Genomic DNA, 14,896 nt, shown 5'->3' on the forward strand with positions numbered 1-14,896 from the left:
GGCAATTTTTCTGTTAGAGCTGCATCTTTACATCCTTACAGAAATCATCCCATGCATAGAATAGAGACATATCTAAAAAAATTCATAAATGTAAAAGGGAGAGTTTCACATGGGGTTGTGACATTTATCAAGATGTAGGAAAAAAGTGAAAATGAGAACTTTGTGTGTTGCTAGATTTAATCTGGAAAGATCAACACCAGCCTAATGTCTGCTGCTGATATACAGTGATTAACAAATCAGAACAACAGCAAGTGACACATTATGCATGATAATCTGGAAATATGCAATCAAACTGATCCTGTCCTTCTCAAGCTGCTGGGAGGTTACCCAAGCTGGGAGTAAGTCCTGGCTGGTGCAGACCCAAACTTACCCCAAGATAAATTTTCCTAAAGGAAAGAGCACTGGTGGATCATTGTTGCTTTGAGCAATCTCTGACTGAATCAGTAATTCCCAACAGGGAATCTAATTATGCCAGGGGCTGAAATGATAAGTACAGGCACCGGAAAGTGCAAGGAAAATTATGCTGCACCCGGGTGCTGAATCAAGCAGAGCACAGCCAGATCTGGAGGAATGGGCTAATGAATGCATGCATAACAAATTGCAATTAATACCACTGAAGGAGTCATTGGTGTGATAGGCACTACCTACTGTAAATGCATTATTGGAATTAGTAAGCTGAATGTGTTTCTACTGCTTAGGAACCTCCAACAGTTCTCCATAACCTTAAAAGCAAACTCTCTGTCACGTTCTGTGCTTTGATTTCTATCATAATCTCAGCATTCATGATCAATTCATGATTCTTTTAGCTTGGAACTGAATTGTAAGTGATGACTGAGGAGATCACCTATTACGCATGAGCTGCAGACAGTCCATAGAACCAGACTACAACTATTTGTAAGTGGTATACTGAGAAATATGCTTCTAGGGATGCCAGAACCCCTCTGTACCTGAGGTCTGTAGATCTACTTTGAGCGGCCCAAAATGTTTACTAAAGCCCTTGGAGAGGTCCTCTGGCCCTGAACACAAACTTAGGCCAGGCAGGAGCCACGGTCTCTTCTGTCCGACATATACATAATGTGGGTACAAAATGTTTCTTGGTCAGAACATTGTCACATGTTGCTATTTACACAATGTCCCATAAAAATGACAAGGATTACATGAGGTAGCAAGTTGCAGTGAGCCAAACTCACATTTTTTTCCCACTGAATCTCCAGGCTGCATTTTCCCTGACTTTAACTCCTGATTTCAGCTGGAAGTACTGCTTGTTGCACCAGCGAAACCAACAGAAGTACTGTTGTCTTAAGGCTTGACTGTGAAGCCAAGTATTTCACATTTCTTCAGACTATGATATTCTAAGATGATATTTAATATTGGCCTAAGCTCCCCTTCAACAAGACTGAAGCAGTAAAATTACACTTCCCCTGTACTTTGCCCCTCTACCTTAGTGGTAAGTGCTCTGTAACATAAGAACATAAAATTAGCAGGATAGTCCATCCTAGCGGGATTACGCGCACCAGGGGAAATAATTTCCTGGAAATACATCCAGATTCTGACAAGAGGCCTGATTACCCTAGCCTACCAAGAAGAAAAACAACTTGAAGTACAGAAGTTTTCCACAGAAGATGAAAATGTGGTCAAGTGGAAAAGGAAAGAAAAGTAAAGCAAGCAAGCAAAATGCTTTAAAGTATTTTCATGCTGTTCTTTGAACTTGGGTGCTATAAAAATTTGTATGTTTTGACCAGCTCTAAAAGACCACAGTAGAGGTGGCAGGAAGAAGAAAGGGTCAGGGCATTCCAAGCTGTAACTGGAGTATACATCCCCTAAACATACTCATGCTTGCTCCATCCAATGAATGGTTTGCTCATAGACACCTGAAGCCAATGCTGTCTAGTTCTTCAGAGTTATGACCTATTTTCATGGGAAGAGTAAGCCAAATTTAAACCCTTTGGGGACATGCAGTCATGTTTTCAAATACCTTCCTTCCTTCCTTCCTTCCTTCCTTCCTTCCTTCCTTCCTTCCTTCCTCCCTCCCTTCCTTCCTTCCTTCCTTCCTTCCTTCCTTCCTTCCTTCCTTCCTTCCTTCCTTCCTTCCTTCCTTCCTTCCTTCCTTCCTTCCTTCCTTCCTTCCTTCCTTCCTTCCTTCCTTCCTTCCTTCCTTCCTTCCTTCCTTCCCGTCCTTCCTTCCTTCCTCAAACCCAAATTTATTCTCTTTACATAGATCTATTACAACAGCAAAAAAACAACTCTGTCACTTCTCACTACATACACGTAGTAAGTATTTTGGTCACCCCTAAATTTTATAGTACTATTTGAAAACGTATCTGGAATGCAGGCACTGATTTCTAACCTGGAAATGAGAAAGTAAGGAAAAGTGCACGAAAAAGATTTATACAGTGAATTGAAGAAAAACTTTGTTAAGTAGGGTCTTTTCAGGGTTGTTTTTTTTGTTTTGATTTTTAGTTTAGTTTGTTTACAGGTCCTGCAAAAATCCATCAGATTAAAATACATGAGAAAATCCCCAAGAACAGGCTGAAAGTGAACAAGAATTTAATCTTTCTTCATCACTGTCAACAGAAATTCTTTCCTCCTGATAAATATAAGTAGATGCTGTTTCTGCTTCTTTATTGATGTTGGTGATCTCAATCCAATAGTGCAGAAGAAAGTGGAAGATTAAGATGTATTGTAAAGCAGGATTGCAAGATTATTGCAATAAAATGGAAAAAACTGTCAGTCATATATTGCCTTAAGATGGAATTTTACAACGCTTTTGTGGTTAAGAAAGGTTAAAACTCTTCCAAGAAATCTTTCTTACTGAGAGACTTTCCCTGGAGAAGACCCTGTAGTCATTTAAGTTCTTAGTGACCTGACTATAAATCTGATATCCCAAGTACAAAAATAAACAGACTCACTAAAGGCTCTTCAGCTGGTGAAATTACAAGTGCTTTTAGTTCCATGAAAGAGGAAATTAGAATCTAAGTAAAAATCAGACTCTATCATGTCTTCTGGGTTAATCTCAGAATTTCAATGTTGTTAAATTAACTAGATGGGTAGGAGTTATTGAATAACAAGGTCCATGTGTTGACCAAGGAAATCACCTGGAATGAGATGGAAAGTAACTTAAGCCAGTATCCCAAAGAGAGGACCAAGGTTATTTTGATAAACTGTAATTGCTTATGAGATTTTAGCAAGACTCTAAGAGTGTCTGGAAACTGCCCTTTGACAATTTCAGATTTAAAATAGTAAAAATGAAAGCAGCATACAAAGAACTGGGGGTTGTTTTAGCGCTCAGACTGTCACCTGAAGAGACAGTGGGGTGTGAGCACTGCAGCAGAGGATTCTGTGCAAGGAAAGTCTGAGTTATCTGGTGAAGGCATGCAGTTGCCTTTACAGCTCACAGGGTCTGGAACACAGAGGCAACTCTCATCACCACAGGAGAAGCTGAGCAGAGCCCTTTCCCAGCATGAGGGTGCTAACACTGAAACCTTACAATAACATCAGGCTTGTCTGTGTTCTTTCACACACTCTCTGCTTGCATGGCTTGGATGATTTGTACTGTGAAAAAGGAACGGGCGAGTATCACTCCCATTCTAGTACCCTTTGACACTGAGTTCAAAATATTTAAGCCTGCAGGGAGATTGGTGAATGACCCTTTTGAATATGTTTCCATCTAAATCATTAGGCACATGGGTAGTGAGGGGAAGAATCCCTGACAATGTTGCATGGCATATGTCTTAACATTTCTTAACTACTGAGAGAAAAGTGGCCACAGAAAAAGTTGGTCTAAGGGCCCAGTATGTCAAAGCATTTCCAAAATGCTTGTCCTCCCTATTTACATCCCTCTATTTGCATGTGAAAGGCCTGTATTTGCAGATGTCAAGATTTCACTAAGGGTCAGACTGAGCCGAAACCCTGAGATTCAAACATTTCAGAAGCCTAAGAAAGCTTGTTTTCATGGCTTTGGTTTATGTCATTGTTGGAGATAAGCAAGTGAGATGATTCAGTGTAGAAACAAATTCCTCCAGGGTTGGTGTGTGCTTTAGTTTTGGTCACTTCTGTCAGATGGCATTGTCTGATTGTCTTGCTTGGCTGTTAAAGCCTCATACTTTCACATTTTGCTCTCATCTGAAGTGGAGCTCACTTGATCAAGATGCTTTGGTTTGCCAGAAAGCTATTCTACTCAACTGCTCTGGGCCACTTTTCAGCATGATCTGACTTATCCAGGACTGGCATGGCTGCCGAAAGATAATGCCAGGAAAGCAAGGGAAAGAATGAGAAGGATGTTTTTGGTGTCATAGTGGCTGCTGCACTGCTAAACCCATAAGCTGAACTTGTACTGGCTCACCTGAGGCAGGGCAGATTTCTCCTGTTGGTATAGTCCTTCCCGAGCAATTCAGAATGCCATGACTGGTGGACCTCAATGTTCCCATCAGTAGCTAGCCATGATCCCACTGCCTGCATGGCCACTCCTATTATCAACGCTGTGCCAGCTCCTTTGCGTCCTTGGCAGCTGGCTGAGGCAGGAGGAGCTCAGGGCTACTGCGACACTGCATTTCCTTATCCAGTACTGAGACTGCAAGAATTTGTCCTCATTCCTGGGACAGTAAAATTTGATTTTGTCTGTGCTGCTGTGAATCCTTGATCTTCCCCTGAGGTCGGTTCTTACAGATTTCAGAATGAGACTATTATTACATTATCATTCAGGAAGGGCTTGCCAACAAAATTATTCCTATTAGAAGTGCCTGCATCATTGCAATTTCAGAATATTGAATTTGCATTACACAAAACTATTGGTCAAGACCTGAGCTGATGTAACCCTCCTAAATTTGCTGAAAGTATTTCTAGTAGGTATGAATCTGGCTATATGTATGTACCTGCCTTATATATAGATCCAACACAGAAGTGTTATAGAATGCATGACATTAGTAGGAAAAATTCTGCTTTATTCACTTTGATGCTTCTATGGTAGAGATCACTCTGGAGAACAAGTTTGATTTTTCAGACAAAGGTTGGAAATTGGACAGTTTTGCCTTTTAATAGAATTAAACCTCGAATTGTATACAATAAGTCTTCAAATAAAACAAAACACCGCAATTGCCTCTACATTCACTTTTCTGTTGAGAGATTTTGTGTCAGAGAATATGTATGCAGAATGGGAAGGAAAATAATGATCAGATTTAAATGAAACTAAAAGACATTTTCTCAGCTGGAGGTTAGAAACAAATTATTCCATAAATGTAGAATTTTGTGAGAAGTCCTTGATAATGTCTGGAATATCATTACATACAGCACAACATAATAATGATAAGAGAAAATGAAAACCCCAACCCCTGCTTTAAACTTAGTTCATTCAATGCGTGTACATTTTTCATTTTGGCATTGTTTTTGTTCTACACAACGTGTATTTTAAAGAGGACTTAGATGTTTAACTGCATTGAGATCATGCATTATACTCTTTGTCCTTTACAAAAACAAGCACACTTGCCAGGAGCACATAATTTAATAAAAAAATTATCATTATAACTAGATTTTAGTGACAACATAATCAGGAAACACAGGCGAGAGGTCAGCCAGCCAAATTGTTTTTACCAGGTATTTGAGAGCTGTGGGCTGCTGTTATTTTCAGCTACACTATAATTTTATTTTATTGTGGAGAATAAATCAAAGTTTTAAGAGGAGGCTATTTTTTTTTTTCATATCTAAAAGCTACAGATGTTGGCACGAGAATTGCTTGTTGCTGAAACTAGCTGTAAGCATATTTAGCCCAAGAGAAAATGATCAGGTTGATAGCTTAGAGGTCAAAAAAACACCCTCCTGACAATCACGTTCCGTTTGGCATCAGTACAGCTTTCCCTATGCACTCCTTGTTCCTTCATTCTCCCCTACATTATTTTCTTGTTATTGTGTCCTTTAGGGTACGGGCTTTGCAGGCTGTTCAGTCTGTGAATGGGCTCAGCCCTTCGCTTCCGCGGAGGCTGCTGAGAGGGTGTCACTTGTGAAGGCAGATTCGTGAAGAGGCAACTCGCTAACAAGACCCGCACTCAGCCAGGCAGCCTGCTCGGTGCAGGCCTCCGAGCAGCTATCAGAAGCTAATTGTAATGCTTATTAAAGACAGCTTAGCAGGGATGTGAAAATGGCAGGCAGAGCTTTGCTATTATCTACACCAGCTCTCAGTCCTCTTACTCAGCAGCTCTGCTCCCTGAGTCTATTCAGGGACAGAGATGCTGCTTTTCTAAAAGGAGGGGGAAGGAAAAAAAAAAAATTCCAAACCCGTAAAACTTGGCAGCTCTGAGGAACTGGGAAGGTTAATGGAGGCTCTTTAGGTTACATTTGCATCATGTGCCCTCTTTTTTCATGGAAAGCTGTTTGCAGGACCTCTAAGCAAGTTGTGCGTTCTTCACAGTCAGCAGGTGAGCATGACATAGGTGTTTCTGAGGATGTACAGATATGCCTAATATCCTTTGTTAGAGGAGATAATGAAGAAAATGGAGAGCCAGAAAACTACAGTTTGACTTAAGTATCCCAGTTTAAGCTTCGGAGTGTCATCTCTTATCATTTGCAACATCTCTTTCCCACCTCCTCCCACCTCCTTCAGTTTTTCCTGTGAAAACTAAGCAAGTATGGTATGGAAATCAGGGACACAATGTGTGTTAAACTTGATGTGCCATATCCTTAAACTCCCTGTCAGAGTAAAAATACAGTTTCAGGCTTTGCATCCTGTTATTCCTCATGCAAACTGCCACTGCAGACAAGCACTTTGCCTGTGGTAAATGCTCTTGTTCAGAGCAGATGTTTCCCTCAATTAGCATTTATTCAACTATTTAGCAAGTATATTCTATTAAAATATTTTAATTTATGCAGAAAGTATGTTATTAAATTTACAAATTTTTTTATAAGACACATCCTGTAGTTTCAAGCTAATAATTTTCGATCAGTAACAGTCATCATGGACCAGAGAGTATTCCTGTAAAAGAAATCTTGGCATTATTTTCTCCAACAGTGAGATATCTGCTCCTTTCATGTATTCCTCATAGCATGATGATTGCATTTTTTATATTTTCCTCATAAAGATAATTGATGTTTAAGACACTTGACAGGTTTTTGAAAACATGGGGATACAGATTTTTGAAAGTTCTGCACATATGTAATAACCCTTTTGTTCTTATTCCATTAATTTCCCTTCTTTGAAAGCCACAGATAGACAAGACAGTCTTTTTCTTCTTGTCTCTCCATCTGTTCAGAACATTTCCACGCTCTCTGACAGTGCAGTTCCTTTCCCGCTGAACACTGACTTAAGCGAAGAGCGCAGCTTACGGAGCCCACATCTAGGTCAGCATTATTTCCGAAAGCGTTTTGCCCTATCGACTGGAATCTGCTCCAGCAAAGGCAGCGCGCAGTGGGGCTGGGTAGCTCCCGGGGCTGGTCCCGCAAGGCAGAGCGTTTTCCCATCCCGGCTGCGGCAGGAGCGCGGCTCGGGGCAGCGCTGACCGACAGCTGCTACCATCTGCTGGCTGCTGCACTGCTCCGCCGAGCAGCGCCGCACCTTCCCGACTCCAGAGCCGCGTCCTGCCCTGCTGCCACTGCCACGGCCACAGGTCCCTCAGGCAGCCTTTGCCAGGGTGGAATTGGATGTTTTAGTCTGTCGCTGTGCAGCGCAATGCTCTCTGTTTGCTTCAGATGGCACCAACGTAGTGCTTAGGTGCGTGCCGGCTAATTGGCGCAAAGCAGTCCTTGTCTGCCTCGCGTTTTAACATTCGGTGCCCCATCAGCTAACCTGTGTTTATCTGTACATTTATGATGGCTGCTCTCAGTGCTGGCAAACCCCCAGGGCTTTGCAGATTAAAAACCCCAGCATCTTTTGTCAGGGTTAGTCCTGCAAGACTCTAAGTTAACTCTGAAGGTCCTAAAGTGCCAATGTAGTTAAAGCAGATAATGTCTTCTTGTAAAAAATAAATATATTATTTTAATAATAATCAAATAGTGAAAAAGGATTACTGACACAACACTGTCTGTTTCAGGATTTTCAGAATATTTAGTGGAGGTTAATTTTAATTTTTTTAGTTCCTTTATAGTAATATGCACAACGTAGCTACTTTTAAAAAATTGGTCTAATCTGGATAGCTGCATGTACATTCTTCATGCATAGGATTTTGGGAATAAACACTAGTTATAAATAACAATAACACAATTACTACACTAATTCCAACTCTTTCTTTTTTGCTTTCCTTCATTTCCTGGCTCTCTTAATACCAGAGTTTAACACAATTTGGCTTTTCCTTTCACATCTTCTAGGCATAGCCCTCCTGGTCCCCAAAGGGGAATGGCTTTGACTAGTTGCCCAGTCCTTGTCAGCTACTGTTGGAAGAAAGGTTTTTAAAGTAGACTACTGAGTGCCAGTATACTGGCAGTGTATTTGCAGAATGTAATAGATTATAGATCTAACATCAACTAAAGGGAACACATAGAGGTGACAGAATGACAGTAGAGTCTGCAGAAGCCAGAATCCCACATAGCAATGAAACATTTAATGTTCCCAAAAGCAGTGAACTCCAGCAAGATGAAAATTAACCTCAGACTTCTTGTAAATTTAGGTCACAAGCAAGAACAATGTAAAACTTATAAATAACTGGAGTGTTACTGTTGGTTTGATGTTACGAACGGTGATGTTTCCCTGTGTGTACCTGGCCACAGGCAGTTTGTTGGTCATGTACGAGCTCTAGTGCTGCTGCAGTAGTCCTCTCCTACCCCTACTGACATTCACTGCCACAATGGAAGAACTTCTCTTTTCTTGACAAGAAAGTATCAGGTGGGATTCTCTGGTTTCCCCTCTGGTAAAGGTCACCCTAAATATTTGACATATTTTTATTTGACCTGAATCTCAATGGAATCTATGAAAAGTAAGCTGACCTAATATCTCCTCTGATTAGTCTGTTCCTTCTCTCCAAGATTAAATGCACACCTGCAGGTCATGGTGCGAACTATTACAGCATTGGGGCATTCATTACCCATTTAGTGACTTCCAGTTTGTGTAGTTTAATAGTAAAGTGAGAAGAGGAAAGGAAACTATATTTTCCTGTTATTTTGGTCATAAACCAAATCTTTCTTAAACAGTAGAGATTGGAAATTATAGCAAACCATTTATTTTTGCCCCCAGGAATCATGGAATAATTTGCTTTATTAGTTACTCTCAGCTGGGTGGTCAGCTGAGGTAAGTGATGTGGTCATCACATAGGTGGTAAAAACAGCGCAATTGCTAGGATCATTTATATCACCACCTCTGTATAGTGAGTGGGACTTCAGTGTCTGTATCCACACCAATTTCACAGTTGTGGCCTTGGAAGAATTTCATCCTGGTTTTTCTCTTTTACAAGGACTATACAGCTGTCCAAGTGGGCTGAGTGGTGTAACAATCCAGAATTTCTCTTGCCATTATGAACAAAGGCTTGCAGACTTGGTGTTAAATGGTGGACAAACCTGATGCTGTGTCTCCTCTGACTTCATGTCTGATCAGTAAGATGGGACTCTGCTCCAGACAAAGCTTAAATGTAGGTGTCTAAATGAAAATGTTTACTACAATCTTACTAAAGCCCTACTACAGTTTTTCATCATTACCTGAGTCACTTTCTAGGCCCTGCTGAATGTACTGGCTGGCAACTGAATTCAGATGTCCACACATGAGCTCGGTGATGTCATACCCATCTTCCTCACATGAGTGGCTTCCACATTATAGGACATCTTAAATGTAATTCCAAGCATATGTGTATGCAGCTGACTTGAATAAGGATCTGCATTGACTGCAATGGGAATTGTACAGGTCACAGGTAAACATCTGAGGTAAACAATAGAGTCTCCTGCTGTTATGAATGGATGTTGGGGTTTAGATAAGTCCTAGCCTATTTGATCTATTATAGAACGAATGATTTACTTAATAGACAGAAAACTAATAAACATAAGATTTGAAACAAACTAATACTACACAGGAATAAGGACAAAAGAGAAACCACTAGTAGATATATACAAATCAAGGTTAAAGGTACCTGTTAATGTTACAGCTAGTGAAGAAATAATGCAATCTAGGATTCAACCTACCTTACCATCCAATTTTTGGTGCAGCACACATTGAGATCCTTTCCCTCAATCCCCAGGGAAGTAATCACAGAACCTGTGTCTAGGCTCTGGGGAGAGGTCTCCCACACTTCCAGGTGTGTGTGTAGAAGGCTTCTGCCTTTGTGATAACTCATGTGTCTTTTATAGTTTGTGAAACAGTGTCTCCTAGTCAACAAGATTTCCTTTATCTCTTCCTTCATCAGCTCTGCAGGCTGACATGTTGATTCTTAGCTGAGGTCTGATCCCTTTAGGCTCCAGAGATGACCCCTTGATGGGCCTTTCAGCCCGGGTTGTCTCTTTAAGCACCATCTCTGGTGGGGGGGGGGGGCAGATGTCCAGCCACACCTGTTACTAGAGGTGCCTTGGGATGTTCCACCTGACTGTCCTAGATACTGAGGACTGCCTGATATGGCACTGCATGGTTTGGTTTAGTCAGCTGAATACTACTCCTAAATTTCGATGTCTTAGTCTCAGGCTGGAGTATTACCCCAAGGGAATGATATGGGTGTCTGAGACAGTTTGTGGGGGTTTTAATTTTTTTAAATTTTTTTTTTTTTCTGCATTAGATACATGAATGCACCTCTGACATCTGCAGAGGTATAAGAGATATGCTGCTGGATTCATAGACTTGAGTGGTGCTGGAATGGTAGCTGGAGGGGTCCTCTCAATGTCTTGTGGAGAATAAGGACGGTGCTGCACTGCTGGGTACAGCCACAACAACTTCCACACAGGCTGGGTAAGACGCGCACCCTGCCCACAGCCCAGGCAGAGCCAGGGTGGCTGGAGCACCACGACCCTCTGCCAATGCAGACTGTGTAGGTATACACGTGTGTGTGTTTACAGGTGTTTTATCTGCTCCTCTTCAAAGGGAATATTCTGCTTCCTAGATTCTGGAAGGTCAGATGTGTTTCATTCAGAGACTTAGCTAGTCCACCGGGTTAGGCTGTGAGCTGTCATGGATGTCAGCACTGCTAATGGAAGTTCTGCTTTGGTTTTTTAATTTATTGAAGAATTTCATGTTTCCTGACCCCAGCTGACTAGGATGAACAGATTAGGCAAGATAGAAATGGTTATGGAAGTATCAGGAAAGCTGGATAATTTTGGTGTCTAAATTGTCTGATGGAGTAATTTTCTTCCCATTTAGTATGTGGTCATCAGTTAAAAGCCATACTTGATGTGTCACTCTGTGTCCATTTCCAGACAAAACTTGTATCTCATTGAGTCTTTGGAAATCTATTTGGACAGAGGACTGAAACATTTTTTTTTTCTTTGACAAAGAGCTTGTCACACTTACTCATGTCTTTGTCATTCCAAGCAGGATTTCTGTAACATGTTCTGCTTTAAAAGGATTTATAAATATCTGCTAGAAATGGAAGAGGGCTGGTCACTAAGCACCATTGCTCTCCCTGCATTCTATCTCTTCCAGCTTGCTGCCAGGTGAAACTCAGTCAGCTATGACTTTGCAAGCCCCTTGGATACAACAGCTTGAGAGACAAGTCTTTTTTGTGAAAAATCCTGATGGAACAGAGAATTGTAACTGAGAATATGTTTATCAGTGAGGAGGAAAATTAAGGATTTTGGTTTTATTTTCCTGATGGAAACCGTGGGTTTGTTTGTTTGTGTGTAACACGGATGTTTTCCCAAAGAGACATTTTGTGCAGTGAAGGCATCCTGCCTGTGTACAAAGGCTAGGTCAGACTGATAAAGGGAATTTTCCATGCATGCAAGCTAAAAAAATACATTTTGGGGATATTATTTTGTTCTCTGATATGCTTTTCTTCATCTGTTAGAATTAAATCCATGGTTTGCAATAGGAAAAATTCTTGCATCTAGTGTATGAACAACAATAGAACCCTAGCAATCTTGAATGGCCTCCAGTAAAGGCAGAATGTCATTGGACAAAGCAATTTTTCAATTCTGCACTTCAAGGAGGGCTAGCCAAATGATGGATTACTTTGGTAGGAAGTGGTTTTAACCTGTGAAATTTAGGGAGAAATTTCTCAATAAAGTTGAAGTCAGAAGGACTGACAAACAAAAAGAAAGCCTATGAATGGAAGGGAGAGAGGGGAGAAATACTTAATAGCAAAGGTGCTATGAAGTATGAAGTATGAAGAAAGAAGTCTGACTGCAGGGGTGGAAGTGCGATTCTGAGAAGCTCCACCTATGAGAGGGAAGAGAAATTCTGAGCAGATGAAGTTGAACAAAGATCAGGACTGGTCAGGCAGGAAAATACATAGAGATAAACATTCTTCTACTTATGACTATCTGAAACACCCTTTTCCTTCTGAAAATCATGTTGATGGGAAATATTCAAGCAGCCTCTGCCTGATTAACACAGAGGAACATTGGCACCTTCTGTGCCTGTTATTATGCCCAGTCTTCTATCACTTTAGGCAGTGATGCCAGAGATGTCTGCTCAGGAATTGTGAACTGGTTTCCTCCCTACATCTTGACTAAGACTGATGCATTTGGATTGGCTGTCCCTGGGACATCTCTGGCAGAAATCACACATGCATTATCTGCCCAGTCCAGGGTACTGTGCAAAAGATGTGTGTATGTAAGTATTTGGTCTTTAATGTACTGGGCTGAAACATGTCACTCTCCATAAACTATTTCACATGCTCCTCCATTGCAGCAATATTCCATTCAGATACCATGGTTCTGAGTGCCAAATTAAAGCATACAAACCAACAAATTAATTATCCTGGGTTATTAGGAAATTCTGCCTTTAGTTCTCCACCAGGGGGAAAGAAAAAGGTTCACAGAGTTCTTTCCACTGTAAAAAAAATGCCCATATATTTTATTTGAAAACATGTTCCATCTTCAAAACATTAAAAACCAACACTTGCATTAAGCCTGGCTTAAGGTTTACAGCATATGGCAGTCTTTAAAAGAGGAATATATCTGGAGGTTTTTATGACTTCATAAAACTACCTAAGTTACACATGCTGAAAGTGCTGCACATTAGATACTCTTGTCTTGGAATGTAATTGCCTTAAAGGTATAAAGGAGGCTGAGGCTAATAATTCCCCTAGCGTGACTATTCTCCATTTTTGCTCCACAGAGGAAGATAGAAGGATGTGGTATCATCAAAGAAGCATGTGTTGGGAGAAGGATGAGCTAATCCTTATATAGTTGTGCCCTGCATCTCAACTAAGGAATGAAAACCTTGCAAAAGGACTTCCTGAAATCCTACATACACTCTATCCCTTAACCTATTAAATGCTATAATTGTTGCACTAAGATAAGAGATGCTTCCAAAGTAATCCTTGTTGGGTGGCCCTAGGTAATAAACTATTTATTAATATCCCAGAGTTGTGCCATGCAGTGATAGTGATGGAAATTTGGCAAACCAACTCTACTTCTGTCAGATGAGTGAAAGAGCCACTTCACTCAAGGCTGGATGACAGATAGATGTAGAGATCATTTTATGAGGGAAATCTGAAGAGATGGCTTATGATTAGGGTAGTGACTGAGAGAGATGACAAGAAAAAGAGAAGAGGGCAGTGAGTACTTTCTCATCCAGACAGTTTTAGAGAGATAAATAAGTCTGAAGCCTTTCTCTCTTAAATTACATTTTACCAATATAAATTGGCTGCAAAATTCTGTTAATTTAGATTATTAACATTTGACACTGGCTTTGAGCTTGTGCAAGTGATTTTGGGTGGTGGACTGATTTCAAAGTATCTCTGTAATCTGTTTTACATGGACTGGTATAGTTTTCCATATTTATTTAAGTAGGACAAGTAGAAACCCTAGGTGGTAACTGGTATTTATTTCTGTGACTAAAGTATTTGGAAAAGATGATCTTACTTTTCCTAAACTAGTCATAAACTTGGGGTAACAGTGTAGATCTGGTAGAATAATATGGGAGATAGAATAATGTGAGAGGTTCAATTTGGGAAACAAATTTACTCAGCAGTATAGAGTGGTGCACCATTTGCTCACCATTTGTTCTGGGTGGTTTGGGACTGACAACTTCAGTTGTACTGAAATAATTTTCATTTCTCCTGATCTATCCCGGGAAGGTCCCTCCTATCAAGCTACCCAAGGCTAGGTAGTTCCCATTTGCTGTGGATAATATTCCATTTTATATCACCAGCAGGGCATTCGAGTGCTGCAATTTTTAGGACACAGATGTTTTCTCTAGCAGCTTGAGGGAAAGCCATGCAGGAGACTCTGACTCATGGTGATTGGGTTGTTCAGTGAAGACATGCAACCTTGAATCTTTTGTCTGTGACAAACTGGTCAGAAGGTGGCCTTGAGCTTGGGTGTCCTGTTGATTAAACAGCCCTGTGCAGCAGGGTTTGGGGGAGGCACATGCTGTTGAGTGCTCTTCCCAGAGCTGTTCCACTTTGTGAGGCAGACATTAAGATGATGTCTTGCTAACAACATAAGGAGAAATGCTGTCAGATGTGCTGTCAACCCCAAGCTGGGTCTGTAAGACGTAGCTTCAAAGACCATAAAGAAGGGCAGATTTTAAATCCAGGACTGCAAAATCCTGGCCCTCATTCTGCTAACAGGTTAGAGGGGAAATCATATCACCAGTAAGTTTTGTGAATTTGTTCCTCTCTCTTTAGAGAAGAACGGGCATTTGCTCATTTTTGGTGTCCAAAATACTCTCCTTGTCTCTTGATTTTAACAGTGGGATATAATGATATGCACTGAAAAAAACAATTATAATTAATTTTTTTTTATTCTTCTGGAGATGAAGAGATGAAAGAAAATCCAAAGGATCTGAAATGATGCCTGTTTTTTTTCCCCCCTTTGTCGGCAGAACTGAGAAATCAAT

This window comes from Catharus ustulatus, chromosome 2 (genome assembly GCF_009819885.2).
Source record: "Catharus ustulatus isolate bCatUst1 chromosome 2, bCatUst1.pri.v2, whole genome shotgun sequence".
NCBI lineage: Eukaryota > Metazoa > Chordata > Aves > Passeriformes > Turdidae > Catharus > Catharus ustulatus.